Here is an 8,176-nt window from a genome sequence, read left to right as displayed (position 1 = left end):
TTTGATCAAAAGAACTAAAAAAGAAAGAGATTTAAGAGGCAAATGCAAATAGTGTAGAAATCTGTCAAAATAGAACAACGGGTAAAGATCGATTTTTTCGAAAATCCTCTGTTGCTCATCTCGAAAAGTAGTCAACTAAGGAAAGTTAGATAATAACCTGGTGGGCATATGCATAAAACATGGCAGCTCAAAATTCCACTCTTGCTATTTTTACGAATTTTTATGGTAACAGAATATAATCTGTTTTCAGGACAACATCTTCCCCAAATCTTACTTTCTTCCTATTAGAGGCTATTCTTGGCACAACAACGAAATAAAAATGATAAGGAGAAGTTATTAGATAGTTAATAACTTCCAAGACTCAACATAGAAGAAAAATTACAGAAATAAAACAATGGGTTGTCTCCCATAAGCGCTTTTCTTTAATGCCTTTTAGCTAGGCGCAGTAGTTTGAAAAGATGCTCACATAACATATATGAATTGAAGTAAAATAGAGCATCAGGAAGAAAATATAAAACAAATTTAGGTCTAATCCACTTCCTATGAAAAATAAGCTTGTAAAGAAAAAAGTCATGGAAGCATAAAGCAACAAGTATAGGAAAGCAAAAAAAGTGCAACTTAAAGATTTTCAACATAAAGAGGTGAAACTTTATATTATAGAGATACATAGAACCATGTTTCCCTCTCTCATAATAACTTCCAGTGGCATCATGAATAAAATTAACAATATAACTATCACATAAAACATTCTTATCATGAGCCGGATGCATAAAATAATTATTACTCCCCACATAAGCATAGTCATTCTTATTAATTGTAGTGGGAGAAAATTCAACAAAATAGCTATCATTATTATTCTCATCACCATAATCATCAAATATGGGAGGCATATTGTAATCATAATTAACTTTCTCCTCAATAGTAGGTGGACTGAAAATATCATATTCATCATTGTAATCATCATATATTGGAGGTATAGTATCATCATAAACAATAAAATAGTTATCTTCCAAAGTGTGTTCATTTGTAAACAAATCATCATTGGAAGGAACATGGATAGTACTAATAGTACAACAATTATTAACATCATCATTTTCAGAACTGGTACCAGAGATATTTTCAATATCAAAAGTAGTGTGCTTTTCCCAGACATGATCACTACTATAGGTAACAGGCATAGGAACATCATCAAGTTCAGACTCATCAAAAACTATAATAGGAGCAACATGTTTAGGGGGGAATACCATTTCCTCTCTCATTTTACTCCTCCTCCACCTCCTCTTCTTCTTCTCTTTAGGAGGGAGAGGCTTGAAAGGAAGTTTCTCCACATACCCTGGTTTATTGTAAGAAACAATAGAGAAACTTTGGAGGATTTCTCCTTTTCATTAATAAGAGCAAAGCACATATTAGTCCTGTCATATTTTGGTAAAGTTTCATCTTTTATAATATTTTGTATGTAAGCATTTTCATGGAAATTATCAACACAATAAAGATGACATCCATGTAGAACGCTATTCATATCAAGAGCACTCATATCTACGAAAAAAATTCTCGATAACTCTTCACACCCCAAGAATAATGTAAGTTCATCATGCTGATTAGGAGTGATCATGTCATCACAATACAAACTTGCAGTACTTATTGAATTCGAAAGGCTATTATCATGGCCTGAGCATTGAAAATTGAAATGACCTACTTCATAGCAAAGTTCACAAACAAAAGGGTAGAGGACACAAACCTTTTTTCCAAGATCATTTAAAGCCTTGTCCCACATTCTAGTTTTTTCATTCCTGTGATGGATACAATATTCTTCTTCAATTTGATTCTTTTCACAAGGTCTAAGTACTCCATAAAAATTAACATGCTTATAAGAAGTAGTACTTTCAGAATTATGAGCATGTGTATTACAATCATTAATAACAGTTTCATTTTTCATGCAAGGGTCTTTATAAGGTTCATGATACATGTCCCAATTTCCCTTAGGAACATTAATATGAGAAGCAAAGGTTCTACAACAATCAACAATAATTTGATGATCAATACCATATTTAGCACTAAACTCTTGAAAATCAGCAGTTTCAGCGAAAGACTTAATGCAATCATACTCATAGTTTATACCTGATTCTTTACCTTTGTCGCTATCCCAATCTTCGGTATTGCTTTGAATTGCTTCAAGAAGATCCCACTTAGCTTCAACCTCTTTACTTGTGAAATATCCCTCTAAACAAGCATCTAGATAGTCCTTATACTGTCCTGAAAGCCTTGCATAAAAAATATTAATACCAATATTAATGGGGAGCTCATGAGTGGGACATTTGAGCATTAGTGACTTCAATCTTCCCCACGCTTGGGCAATACATTCTCCATCGTGAGGATAAAAATTATAAATGCAATTCCTATCTATATGCACTTCATGAGGAGGATAAAATTTAAAGTAAAAGAGAGATTCAAACTCCTTCCACTCCAGATGATGAGGATCATCTAGTAGCCGATACCACTCCATTGCTTTGTCCTTAAGTGACAATGGAAATAATTTCTTCATGGCATTTTCTCTTGATAAAGCTGCAACCTCAAACAACTCACAAAGTTCTTTAAATTTCAACAAGTGATCACTTGGATGGACTGTTCCATCCCCTGCATAACGTTCATCCATGATCTTTTCAACAATTTTCATAGGTATTTTAAAAGAAATACTTTCAGTAGGTTGATCTAAAATATCACAAGCATCATTAGAATTACCACATATGGGAGATAAAATATCATCATTGCAAATTTTCTCCTCTAAAGACGGGGGATTAAAAAGATCATAAAAACTAGCTCCCCAAGCTTAGATTTTTCCATAGTATTAGCAATAATAGTGTTCAAAGCATTCATTCCAATAACATTTCTATTAGCATGCAAATAAAGTTCCATAGGTTTTTTAATTTTCTCTTCAAACACATCATGTCCTAACTCAAGATAAATACTATAAAGATCTCTATTTTTGTTGTTGTTTTCCATTAAGCCTAACTAGTGAAAATAAAAACAAGAAAAAAAAGATGCAATTGCAGAATCTAAAGGAAATAATTTCGAGCACTCACCAGCAACTAAAAGACTTAGAAGCCAGAGGATGTGAGTACCTTTTACCTTACCTCCCCGACAACGGTACCAGAAAAGAGCTTGATGTCTACGCACGCTTCTATTCTTGTAGACAATGTTGGGCCTCCAAGTGCAGAGGTTTGTAGAACAGCAGCAAGTTTCCCTTAAGTGGATCACCCAAGGTTTATCGAACTCAGGGAGGTAGAGGTCAAAGATATCCCTCTCAAGCAACCCTGCAATTACGATACATGAAGTCTATTGTGTCCCCAACACACCCAATACACTTTTCAGATGTATAGGTGCACTAGTTCGGCGAAGATATAGTAAAATGCAAGTGATATGGATGAATATGAGTGGTAATAACAATCTGAAATAAATATGGCAGCAAGTAAACATGCAGTAAAACAATAAATAAACGGTGATTCGATGTTTGGAAACAAGGCCTAGGGATCATACTTTCACTAGTGGTCACTCTCAACAATGATATCATAAAAGAATATAAATATAAGCACTTCACTATGCTACTCTGGAAGAATCTTTGGCTGGATAACGAACACTAATTCGCCGTGTAGGGCTGCAAAAGAAAACCTTAAATATGTATTCCCAAGTACTCATGAACACCCCGCGCTGTACTTTGAGCATTCATAGGAGGTACTAACACACCACAATTTCATAGAGACATCCAACTCAATCATAATTCAGTGAACAAGTATTATGTGAAATATAGCCTAAGAGACCCACACGGTGCACACACCCACACCTTTACACACGTGGAACAAGGAGTTTCTGGAGATCACATAAGTAAACTCCACTTGAATAGCATAACGACATCTAAATTACAAAGCTCATGGTCACATAAAGATCATACCATGGGAGAGAGAGATAGACCATATAGGTACCGGTAGATCCCTCAGCCCCGAGGGAGAACTACTCCCTCCTCATCATGGGAGTCAGCAATGGCAATGGAGATGGCGGTGGAGTCGATGGAGATGGCTCCGGGGGCAATTCCCCGTCCCTGCAGGGTGCCGGAACAGATACTTCTGTCCCCCAAAATCTTGTCTGCGACGGCGGTGGAGCTACATAACTTTTTAGTGGGCGAAGGCTTGTATATTTAGGATTTTTGTGTCGAAGGCTTTATATAGGCGGAAGGGCGAGGTCGGTGAGCGTCTGAGGGCCCCACAACATGCCTAGGCGCGGGTCAAGGCCAGCCCGCGCCTAGGGGTAGTTTGGCCGCCTCGGCGCCCCCTCCATCTCTGCTTTGGACTCCGTCTTCGCTTCGGTAAAATAGCAATTTCGGCTTTTGTTTCGTCCAATTTCGAGAATATTTCCTGTACAACTTTTCTGAAATACAAAAACAACAGAAAACAAGAAACTCGCACTGTGGCATCTTGTCAATAGGTTAGTTCCATAAAATGCATAAAAGTGCCACAAAGTGTAAGCAAAACATATATTAGTTGGTGTAAAACAAGCATGGAGCATCAAAAATTATATATACGTTTGCAACGTATCAGTCGCCTTTGCCACCGCCCTCCCGTTCTCCTTGCTCTCCCCCGTTCCTGGGTACATGTTATATTAATTCGTGGTTAATCAACGTGGATATTATCATGAGGACCTTAATTAGATCTAAATGTGGTGGTTGGACTTTATATCTTAATAGTTTCCTTGTTTGCTCTTAATTGGCCTTGAGATCAATCAATAGGGTGTATTTGCTCATTTATATGATTGCACCTATTCATGGCTACTCCTTAGAAGAAACACTAACAAGACTATACCGAGATTCAATAATTGTGATAACCACACAAATGAAATTGCAATTTGCCTGAATACTTACTCCCTTTTGTTACTTCACCTTACTCCACTTCACCTCACTTTACTTTTTTTGCACAAGTTTTAATCCTTGAATTTTATTTTCAGCACATAGCTTTAAGGAAAAATTTACTTCACACACATTATAGTTTCTAGCTTTCCATAGAAGGCCATATAAGTGTGTTATAGGACTTTACAGAATAGATAGTTACTTTCAGCTCCTCGTGGCTTCGATACTCAAATACTTATCAAATTGTACTACGGCGATCCCCTGCACTTGGGGGTTATCACTCTGGCCTACCTCCCACTCCTTCCTTGGCGACGGTACAGGGTCGAGCCACCACCGCCCCTGGATTCCCTCTCTCGAACCGCTGGCCACAACCGCCTGTGCCGCCACCCGCGGTCGGCGCCGTTACCATGCCGACTTGGCGCCCCATCCTTCTCAAATCGTAGTCTCTGCCGCCCCCGGCTATCCCTCTAACCCTCTCCACCACTCCTTCTCCGGCGCCGGCGACCCCCCCCCCACCCGTAGCCCTAAGTTATCTCACCGACGAAACCCCACCCTCACCCCCACCCACCCTAAATCCTAAGTTTTCTGCCTCTCCTCTGACGCGGCTCCTCTGACGACACCGAGGCCAACCGTGTCATCCTCGTCTCCGATAAGGTCTTTGCCTCACCGGAGACGACCAGCGTGTGCATGCTGCATCACTTGCGGGCTGGTCCACCACCACCGTTTATGGCAGGAAGACGAGATGTGCAGACGGACGCAGACCTCGCTGATGACAGTGCTGGCGCGCTAGCCGCAATGCCCCGACGGAGGTGAGGCAAAGACCTTTTTTTTTAGGTTAAACAGTGGGGAGAAATCCCCACTGCAATTTTTATTAATTTCAAAGGTAAAAAGGTCTTTACAAGTTGTACAAGAAGTACAAGAAAATAAAACCTAAGCTATTCTAGAAAACTTAGAAAAATTAGTCGGGGTTAGAGCATCTCTAACAGTGCCCGTAAATCCCGCCGGAACTGAACTTTTCCGGCGGATTTACGGGTTCGGGCCGAAACGCGCGCATAACAGAACCCGAAAACATGGGCCGCCTGTAAACGAAGTTCAGGGGCCCAAGAAATCGAGCGGACGCCCCGTATTACAGGGGCCGCGGAGGGGAGTTCGGTTCGTATACCCTACTCCCGTCCGCCGCTCCTCTCAAGCCGCCGCTGCCTCCGCTCCGACAAGAGATTTCGGCCCCTCCCACGCCGCTCCGCCGCTACGGCCACCACCCCTCCATCCGAAATGGGGAGTGCAAGACGCGTGGGTAGGGGAGGTGGCCGATCGGCGGCGGAAGATCAACTCGGCGTCCGCCGGGTGTGCGGGCGGAGCCGAAGCGCGCCAGGCGGTCGCGCTCCGACGGCGCATGGAAGCGGGCTGGCCGGAAGTGGCCGGAGCTAATGGCGCACCTTCAAGCGCACGCGGAGGCGGCTGCGGGAGGAGAAGCGGAGGCGCCCCCGCTGCCGGCGCTGCCCCCGCGCGACAACGACGACGTCACCGACGGGCCGCCTCTAGCCTGCGGGAGCACCTCCGAGGCGGCGGCCATCGAGGTGGCGGCGCTCGTCGTCACCTAGGAAGAGCCGACGAACCTAAACCCTCTGTCGGCGACATTAAGCGCCCCGGTGACAATGTAGTCACTCCGGGGACTAAAAATCAAGTCTAATTAGGTCCCTAGTATGTAATGTAGGTCGAATATGCATGTATTTTGCCCCTATTATTGTAAATTATGAACGAGCTTGATCGGATGAAATCGAGTGCAATCGCGAGTTTCGATTTCCCACGACGTTTGATTTCAGCGAGTTCGGTTCACGTTTTCGGTTTCTGTTTTACACTTCTTCTTCGAACTAGGCTTTCGCCCCGCTATATTAATATAGCAACCAACCGATACAACAAGCACGCTGGGGATGCAGCACAACCAAGCCCAAAAGGAAACACAAGAGAAAAGAAAGAGAAAATAAAGCCGACACCGGCAGCTTGACAAGAACAAGAATGACTCGCAACCGTTGCGCCCTCCGGAGAATGCCACCACACTCCTAGCACGCCGAAGCGCCGCGTATCAAGCAACACCTTAAACAAGGAAAGTGACGACGACGCCACTGCTGCCCGGACTGGTCCTAGGGTTTCCCCCGATACGCGGAAGGGATTGGGGAGGAGGGACTACCGACGCCCTTCAGGAAGGCAAGGCGACACCCGCAAGCATCACCGCGTCAGTGTCGGGCCTGCCGACAAGATTTCTCCCGTCCCCCAACCCACAAACCCGGACGATTCGACGTGGTCCACCAGACTTGCCGCCCACCAGCACACGCCACCGCGACCTTGAAGCCATCCTCGCTGTCTCGATGTGGTCGCCGGAGAAGGGCCTAGACGTAGAGATGAGAGACAACCGGGTCGGGGGTAGCGGCACCTCAGCCGAGCGGGAGGGAACTACCTCCACCGCCTTCGCGGTAGCCGACCGGACATGGCAGCGAGGTCAAACCCGCCCGGCCGGCCCAAACAGGCCCGCAAAGACCTCACCACCACGTTGCAGCAGGCCGGCCGGAGTACCGCCGCCACCCAGCCACCGCCGTCTCAACTACTCCACCTTCAGGGAGCATCACCGGGGCGCCATGCGCAACCCTCCCGCCCAGCCCCTCTGGGCCCCGAACTGGGCCCAGATCTGGGCCGAGCAGGCCCTGCCATGGCCGCCGCCCGCGCAGCTCCGCCACCAACGGTCGCGCCGCCTCTCCTCCATCCACCCGACGCACGGGTACCACCCCGCCGCGCCGGACCGCAGCCGCCGAAGAGCACCGCCGCCCGCCAGGACCCCCACGCCCCCAGCGCCGCGACGGGTAGAGACGACCCCGCCGCCGCCGGCACCGCCCAGGCAAGGCCCGGCGGCGACAAGGTGGAGCGCGAGAGAAGGAGGGGCGCCGGCCGCGGAGGGGCGCGGCCCGGCCGCCGCGGGGGGGCGGGTCGCGGGAGAGGGTTTTTTTTTTCGGGAGGTCGTTTACATCCTGATGCGGCCAATAAGGTGTCAACTGCTGCAGTTTTACTGGACAATCCGTTTTTGTTCTACACCGTGGCTAAATCCAGTCGCAATTTATTTTTCGGGAGACTGAACTTACTTTTTTTTGGTTCCGAGAAATAGGGGCTCTGCTAGTGATGCTGTTAGGGCAGGCAAAGTCGGGGCGGTGTATATGATTTGCCATAGGGGCTCCCTAAACCAGCGACACTAGTAGAAAGGTATGTGGACCATTAAGATGGGCCGGCCTAATT

Source organism: Lolium rigidum, chromosome 3, assembly GCF_022539505.1.
Source record: "Lolium rigidum isolate FL_2022 chromosome 3, APGP_CSIRO_Lrig_0.1, whole genome shotgun sequence".
NCBI classification, from domain to species: domain Eukaryota; kingdom Viridiplantae; phylum Streptophyta; class Magnoliopsida; order Poales; family Poaceae; genus Lolium; species Lolium rigidum.
The sequence above is the reverse complement of the archived record's forward strand: the minus strand, read 5'-3'. Positions refer to the sequence as shown.